The sequence below is a fragment of the Chrysochloris asiatica genome, unplaced genomic scaffold (genome assembly GCF_000296735.1).
Source record: "Chrysochloris asiatica unplaced genomic scaffold, ChrAsi1.0 scaffold00002, whole genome shotgun sequence".
Lineage (NCBI taxonomy): Eukaryota > Metazoa > Chordata > Mammalia > Afrosoricida > Chrysochloridae > Chrysochloris > Chrysochloris asiatica.
Genome location: NW_006408520.1, coordinates 34900675 through 34909177, shown reverse-complemented (window position 1 = coordinate 34909177; position 8503 = coordinate 34900675). Strand labels below are relative to the sequence as shown.

General features: G+C 40.4%; 1 pseudogene; it reads left to right on the top strand.

Moving 5' to 3' along the window:
- LOC102836356 lies at positions 1–452 on the top strand (annotated as a pseudogene).
- Positions 453–8503: the final 8051 nt, after the last annotated feature.

Here is an 8503-nt window from a genome sequence, read left to right as displayed (position 1 = left end):
CAAGGCAGCCAAGCGGCAGACGCAGAGATGCAGATCTTTGTGAAGACACTGACAGGCAAGACCATCACTCTTGAGGTGGAGCCCAGTGACACCATCGAGAATGTCAGAGCCAAAATCCAAAACAAGGAGGGTACCCCCCCCCCCCCCCCCCCCCCCCCCCCCCCCCCCCCCCCCCCCCCCCCCCCCCCCCCCCCGACCAGCAGCATCTGATTTTTGCGGGTAAACAGCTGGAGGATGGCCGCACTCTCTCAGACTACAACATCCAGAAAGAGTCCACCCTGCACCTGGTGCTGTGTCTGCGTGGTGGCATCATCGAGCCTTCCCTGCACCAGTACAACTGTGACAACATGATCTGCCGCAAGTCCTAAACTCGCCTCCACCTCCGTGCTGTGAACTGTCGCAAGAAGTGCGGCCACACCAACAACCTGCGCCCCAAGAAGAAGGTCAAATAATGACTCCTCTCTGCTGGCTCCCCTGTCCCCCGCTAGTGGGGTACTTCTGAGCCCCATGGCCCTGGGCCCTCAGTAAAGTTTCACTTTCAATGAACGGAGAAAAAAAAAAAAAAGAACATATCTAGATCTGTCTTGAAGTACAATGCTGTCTGTAACAGAATAATATGCATATGTCTACACGGAAGACTTGGAAGTCAAGACCTACCTGGACCTGGCCAACTGACTGAAAGAAACTGTATTTATGACCATTCCAAAGAGAGGTGACTCAATGGGATGAGGAAATAATTGGACAATATCATTGATATCCCATGAGAGTAAAGTTTTACTAAAGGTAATAAAAAAAATTTTTTTTTTAAATGGCTGCAAACATACATTGACAGAGAACTTCCAGAAGTTCAAGCCAGTTTCAGAAGAGGATGTGGAACGACGGATATCATTGCTAATGTCAGATGGATCTTGGCTGAAAGAAGAGAATATCAGAAAGATGTTTACCTGTGCTTTATAGACTATGCAAAGACTTTCGATTGTGTGGATCATGGCAAGCTATGGACAACATTGTAAAGTATGAGTATTCCGGAACACTTAATTGTGCTCCTGAGAAACCTGTACACACACCAAGAGGTAGTTGTTTGAACAGAACATGGGAATATGGAATGGTTTAAAATTAGGAAAGGTATGCGACAGGGTTATATTCTTTCACCATACTTATTCAACCTGTATGCTGAGCAAATAATCCAAGAAGCTGAATAATATGAAGAAGAATGTGGCATCAGGATTGGAGGGAGACTCATTAACAACCTGTGATATATAGATGACACAACCTTGCTTGCTGAAAGTGAAGAAGACTTAAAATACTTATTGATGAAGATTAAAGACCACAGCCTTTGGTATGGGTTGCATCTCAATGTAAATAAAACAAAAATCCTCACCACTGGACCAATTAACAACATTCATATCAATGGAGAAAAGATTGAAATTATCAAAGACTTCATTTTGCTTTGATCAACCATCAACACTCATGGAAGCAGCAGTCAAGAAATCAAATGCAAATCTGCTGCACAAGACCTCTTTAAAGTGTTGAAGAGCAAAGATGTCAGCTTGAGGACAAAGGTGTGCCTGGCCCAAGCCATGGTATTTTCAATAACCTCATATGCATGTGAAAGTTGGACAGTGAATAGGGAAGACAGTAGAAGAATTGATGCATTTGACTTACGGTGTTGGAGGAGAATATTAAAAATGCCATCAAGTGCCAAAAGAAAAAATAAATATCTGTTGGAAGAAGTACAACCAGAATGCTCCTTGGAAGCCAGGATGGCCAAACTTGGTGTCTCATACTTTGGGGAAATTATCAGAAGGGTCCGTCACTGGAGAAGGATATCATATTTGGTAAAGTAGAGGGTCAGAGAAGAAGAGGAAGACCCCTAATGAGATAGAATGACACAGTGGCAGCAGTGATGGGCTCAGGCACAGCAGTGATTATGAGGTTGGCCCAGTACTGGGCAGTGTTTCATTCTGTTGTGCAGAAGGTCAGTATGAGTCAGTTCCAACTTGATGATACCTAACAACAACAATAAAGACTGAAGGAGGTCTGGTAGTGTAATGGTTGCCAACCAGGCTGCTAACCTCAAAGTCAGCAGTTCAAAACTACCATCCATTCATGAGACAAAGATAAGGCTTTCTGCTGCGGTAAAGATTTATAGCCTTGGACACCCTATATAGAGTCGCTATGAATCGGAATCGACTCCATGGCACACCACCACAACTGGTAAAACTAGTTAATACCATTATGATTCAAATTTACACAACAATCATGAAAGCCAGGGATAATGAAATTGAAGAATTCTAGAAAGTGATAAAACATGCAATCAGAATGAACTGATAGTTACTGATGATTGCAATATAAAGATTGGAAACAAAGAAGAAGGATCAGTTATTGGAAAATATGGTCTTGATGATAGAAAGTTTGCTGGAGATTCTATGATAGAATTTTGCAAGACAAATGACTTCTCCATTGCAATACCTTTTCTAAGCAAGATAAAAGACAACTATTATACACATGAACCTCACCAGACAGAATATACAGAAATCAAAGTGACTACATCTGTGGAAAGAGATGTAAGCCCCATATCTTTAGCCAAAATAAAGGCAGGGGCAGATTGTGTGACATACCATAAATTACTCATATGAAAATTCAGGCTGAAGCTGAAGAAAATGAAGACAAGTTCATGAGAGCCAAAATATGACCTTGAACATAGCCCTCCTGAATTTAGAGATCATCTCAAGAAGAGATTTGATGCAACAGATACTAAAAACTGAAGACCAGAGAGTTGTAGATGACATCAGAACATCATACAGGAAGAAAGCAAAGGGTAACTAAGGAGACAAGAAAGAAGGAAAAGACTAAAGTGGATATCAGAAGAGTCTCTGAAACTTGCTCTCCAGCATAGACATACTAAAGCAAAATGTAAAATATGAGGAGGTAAAACAGCTGAATAGAAAATTTCCAAAGTCAACTTGAGAAGACAAAGTCAAATATACAAATATGTAAAGACCTAGAATTAGAAAACAAAAAGGGAAGAACATGCTCAACATTTTTCAAGCTGAGGGATTTGAAGAAAAAAAGCCAAGCCTTGACTTGAAATACTGAAGGGTTCTATGCAATGGCACCTAACAACCACAAGAATATGGGCAAAACAGTGAATCATGCAGACACCATCAAAAGAAGATGGAAGGAATACACAGTCACTGTACCAAAAAAAATGGTATGTTTATCGCATCAGTATTCACAATAGCAAAAAACTGGACACAACCCAAGTGCCCATCAATGAAAGAATGGATAAACAAACTCTGGTACATACACACAATGGAATACTGTGCTACCTCAAAGAATAACGACGAAGCTGCAAAACATCGCTTAACGTGGTTGAGTTTTGAGGACTTAATGCTGAGTGAAATTATTCAGGCACAAAAGGACAGATATTGTGAAAACTTAAGAAACTATTTCCATATTAAAAGAATAATTCTTTTGAGTGGGAGGGAGGGGACAGTAACTCACAGGTCAGGGGATAGACATACAATAACTAGGGGAGTGTGGGGGGGAGGGCAATGCATGAGACGGTAGAGGGCGTTAGAGGAGTGGGAATGATAGGGAATGACTCTGGCTATACATGGGCCAAATGGAATAGAGGTAGATAGACTGTAATGTATGCACAGCCTTGGAATAACAAGGCTCTATGATGTGTGGACAGAGACATAGGCTGAAGGGGTAAAGGAGAGGAAATAATGTTAAGAAGCTTGACTGTTTAGCAGATATTGGGTTCCCTTGTCTACTAGTGTAACATAGATATCTAAGTGGGTTAGAAAGGATAACTGGGAAAATGATTACAAAATATGTTTATGTCCACCTACAGCCTATAAGGGATTGGATTATCTAAAAAGGATCTATATCATACCCAGGAAAAGAGGCTTCTTGTTAAGCCTAGGTGGAGTATGGAGCCTTAGGTAAATCCTGATCCCACCCAGAACCTTCGGGGGTGGGACATTTCCCATTGAAAAGACATGCAGCCAAACCTAACTAGAGGAACAGAAGATACTTCTTGATTGAAAGACCAACAAGGGGTGGGGGTGGGAGTGGTGTAAGCAGACTGTTTGGCTGTGACATTATCAAGCAATCAAGCTGTTTGCCCTGGAGTCATCAAGGCAAGAAAAATCAACCCATCAGGGTAAACTTCTTTGTAAGCCTGAAACTCAAAGGGAACACATGAACAGTCTTGTATGCTTGCTGGCGCCTGCCCTTGTTAACTTATGAGTGGAAGTGGGGGAAATAGCAGCAACATGGGCTGAGATTTGCCATATTCCATAGCCGCCTGATGACCTTGGAAGAGAGAGAGAAAGGGATAAGCTGACAGGTTTGAAGTTCAGGGTAACGTGTGAACTCCCTAACCCAATGACACTGACCTTGCCACTGAGGGCTAAAGTTCAGAATGAAGCAGCTACCAGATGTGAAGAAGGGGGAGGTGTGCGAGAACTCCCAGACTTGCAGACAGTACCCACTGGACCTACCTTGGATGCCTTGCTGACAAGAACTCGACCAGGTGAAGATAAAGAAGTTTGATACAGGTAGCTAGTGCAAATCATTATAACCTGACCAACTGGACCCATGATTATGGATAAGTCTACTCAAAATTCCAACCAAATAGGGAAAAATTTCCATATCCAGGATAAAGCATGTCTCCTCAGTAACACTGGGTTGATAGGGACGGGCAACTTAGACTTCGGCTACCAAAGGCGTATCTTGCAATAATAAACACCACCCAAATCACAGGAGCTTAAAACACTTAAGGCCTATTGATAGTACTACATACATAACAATAGGGGCAGGGAGTCTCTGCTTATCATCCTTACTTAGAAGCACAAGCTGTCAGAAGTCACCATCTTAACCATAACCAGTCAATGTCAGATGGAAGAAGCATGTTGAAGTAATATACAGGCAACTACTGACACACAAGTTTCTGCTAGCAATTCATATGGCCCAGCCAACATAAGACTCAGAAGTACAATTTTAACATATGGCCAACAGGAAAAAAAGCCAGTACAGTAAAGCCTGGGGTTACGAGCATTCCATTAATAGACAACTTGTACTTGCCCTTTAATTTTATGCAAATTTGCCCTCAATTTGAAATGAATGAACGAAGCCCTACTCACAACAAAGTCCTTCATCACAATTACCTTCACTTGCTACAACTGCAGCTTTAAAATTATTCAAACATCTTTCAGCCTTTTCTTAAACTAACCCATCCCACTGCATCAAATTGATTCCAATTCATAGAGACCCTATATCAGATTTCTGGGGCTATAAATGTTTACAGCAATAGAAAACATCATCTTTCTCCCACAAAGCAGCTAGTGGGTTTGAACTGTGGGCCTTGCAATTCACAGCCAGGTGCTTATCCTAAAGCACCATCTGGGCTGCTTTTCTTGCACTAAAATAAGGCTAAATAACAACCACATGCACATGTTCTGACTTACCTAAAGTTTCAACTTAAAGCCGCACTTAAGATTAGATCTTGTTTTTAACCAGGGACTGCCTATAAATGGCAAGAGCCCTGGTAGTATTTGTTGGGCTGCTAACCACAAGGTCAGCAGTCTGAATCCACTAGATGCTCCACTGGAAAAAGATGAGGCCTTCTGCTCCGGCAAAATCTGCAGTCTGAGAAACCCTATACGGGGTCACTTTGAGTTGGAACCACTTAATAGCACTTAAAAACAACTTAATCTTCCCTTAAAAAAGAATCCTGGTGGCACAGTGGTTAAGCACTCAACAACTGCTAAGCAAAAAGCCAGTGGTTCAAACTCACAAGCAACTCCTTGAGAGAAAGGTTCTGCTTCTGTAACTACAGCTATTGCTGTTAGGTGCCATGCAGTCAGTTCCGAAGTTGTACACCTTTATGGGAGGAAAACGCTTCATCTTCCCCCACAGAGCCACTGGTGGGTTTGAACAACCCACACTGTCATCAGCAGTTTGGTATTTATCATACAATACTACCAACACTACCAGTTGATAATACTGTGGGGCAACTCAACTCTGTCTACAGTGTCACTATGAGTAAGAGTCGACTGCATAGCAATGGGTTTAGTTTGGGTGGTTTTGACCCATCCCTAAATACTATTTTCTAGTTCTCCGTAGCTGCATTTTATTATTCACCCCTGCCTCTTAAAAAAGAGTAGCTGCTAGATTAAACTTGGTCCAATCTACCATTTTCATTTACACAGTGTACAATGAAACTGAAGGTAGCTATGTACCTTAACCCCATATGTCTATCATTACATCATACTGCTGTGATTCTGCAAGTTATGCCACTGGTATTCCAATTCCCAGCAGTGTCACCCATGATGGAGGTTTCAGAGAAGCTTCCAGACTAAGAACAAACTAAGAAGAAGGAACAGGAGGTCCACTTCTGAAGGTTTAGCCCCTAAAAACCTCATCAAAAGCAGCAAAGTATAGCTTGATATAGCGCTACAAGATAACCCCATAAGATTGGAAGGCACTCAAAATATGACAGAGAAAGAACAGCCCTTAAAGTAGAGTTGACCATAATGTCATGAATGTACCAAAGAATGTACCCAAACTTCCAGGACCTTCATTTGCTGATAAGGAAGAGCTCAAAATGAGAAGAAACAGTTGCAAATACTCATTAATAACTGGAACGTGGAAATTATGAAGTATGAATCAGGGAAAATAGGAAGTCATCAACACTGAAATGGAAAATAAAAATATCAGTACCCTAGGTGTTAGTAAGATGCAATGGACAGTCATTGGCCATTGTGAATTGGACAACAATATGGTTTATTATGCCAGAAATGACAAACTGAAGAGGAATAAAGTCACGTTCATTATCAAAAAGAACATTTCAAGATCTATCTTGAACGAAAATGCTGTCTGTGATAGGATAATATCTATATGATTACAAAGAAGATAGGTGAATACAACTATTATTCAAATTTATTCAAAGCCAACGATGAAGAAATCAAAGAATCGTATCAGCTTCTTCAGTCTGAAATTAATCAAACATGGAATCAAGATGCATTGAAAATTATTAGTGATTAGAATGCGAAAGTTGGAAACAGAATTGGGATCTGTTGTTAATAAGTACCTTTGAGCAGATTTCCTGTGTAGGGCTTCCAAGCAATGTCTGGTTAAGCTTGAACCGGGTATCAGTAGATGCAAAGAAATTACCCTGGAGGTCACATGATTCAATATTGCAAAACCAACAAGTTACTCACTGCAAATACCTTTCTTCAAAAACATAAACGGCAACTAAACATGAACCTCACCAGATGTAATACAAAGGAAAAAATTGACTACATTGGTAGTATGAGCTGAAAGAGATGCTCAAAATCAACAATCGAGAGACAATCAATTGCCCATATGTAGGTTCAGGCTGAAGTTAAAGAAAATTCAAAACAAATCCATGATAGCCAAAATATGACCTTATGTATGTTTCACCAAATCTGGCCTTGGTGATAGAAATGATGCTGGAGATCGAATGATAGAATTCTGCAAAATTAATGATTTGTTCATTTCAAATACCTTCTTTAGACAGCAAAACAGAAGACTATACATATGGACCTCGCCAGATGAAAAACATAGAAATCAAATTGACTACATCTGAGGAAAGAGAAGATGGAAAAGCTCCATATCATCATTGAAAACAAGGCCAGACGCAGATTGTGGAACAGACCATCATATGCAAATTCAAATTGAAGCTGAAGAAAATGAAAAAGAGTCCATGAGAGCCAAAATATAACCTTGAATATATCCCAGCTGAATTTAGAGATCATCTGAAGAACAGATTTCATACATTGAACACTAAAGACTGAAGACCAGAAGAGTTGTGGGATGACATCAAATACATCATACATGAAGAAAGCAAAAAGTCATTGAAAAGACAAGAAAGAATGAAAAGGTCAAAATGAATGTCAGAAGAGGCACTGAAACTTTCTTTCCAGCGTAGAGATGGTAAAGCAAATGGGAGAAATGAGGAGGTCCAAGAGCTGAACAGAAAATTTCAAAGATCAGCTCGAGAAGATAAAACTAAATATTACAATAAAATGTGCAAAGATCTGGAATCAGAAAACCAAAAAGGAAGAACATGTTCAGCATTTCTCAAGCTAGGAGAACTGAAGAAAAAATTCAAGCCTCGACTTTAATTATTGAAAGATTCTCTGGGCAAAATATTGAATGATGCAGAAAGCATCGAGAGAAGATGGAAGGAATACACAGAGTCACTGTAACAAAAGGAAATGGTTAATGTTCAACCATTTTAAGAGGTAGCATATGATCAAGAGCCAATGCTATTTAGGGAGGAAGTTCAAGGTGCACTGAAGGAAATGACAAAGAACAAGGCACCAGGAATTAATGGAATAAAAATTGAAATCTTTCAAGAAAGTGAGGCAGCATAGGAGGCACTCACTCATCTCTGCCAAGAAATTTGGAAGACAACTATCTGGTCAACTGATTGGAAGAAATTCATATTTGTGCCCGTTCCAAA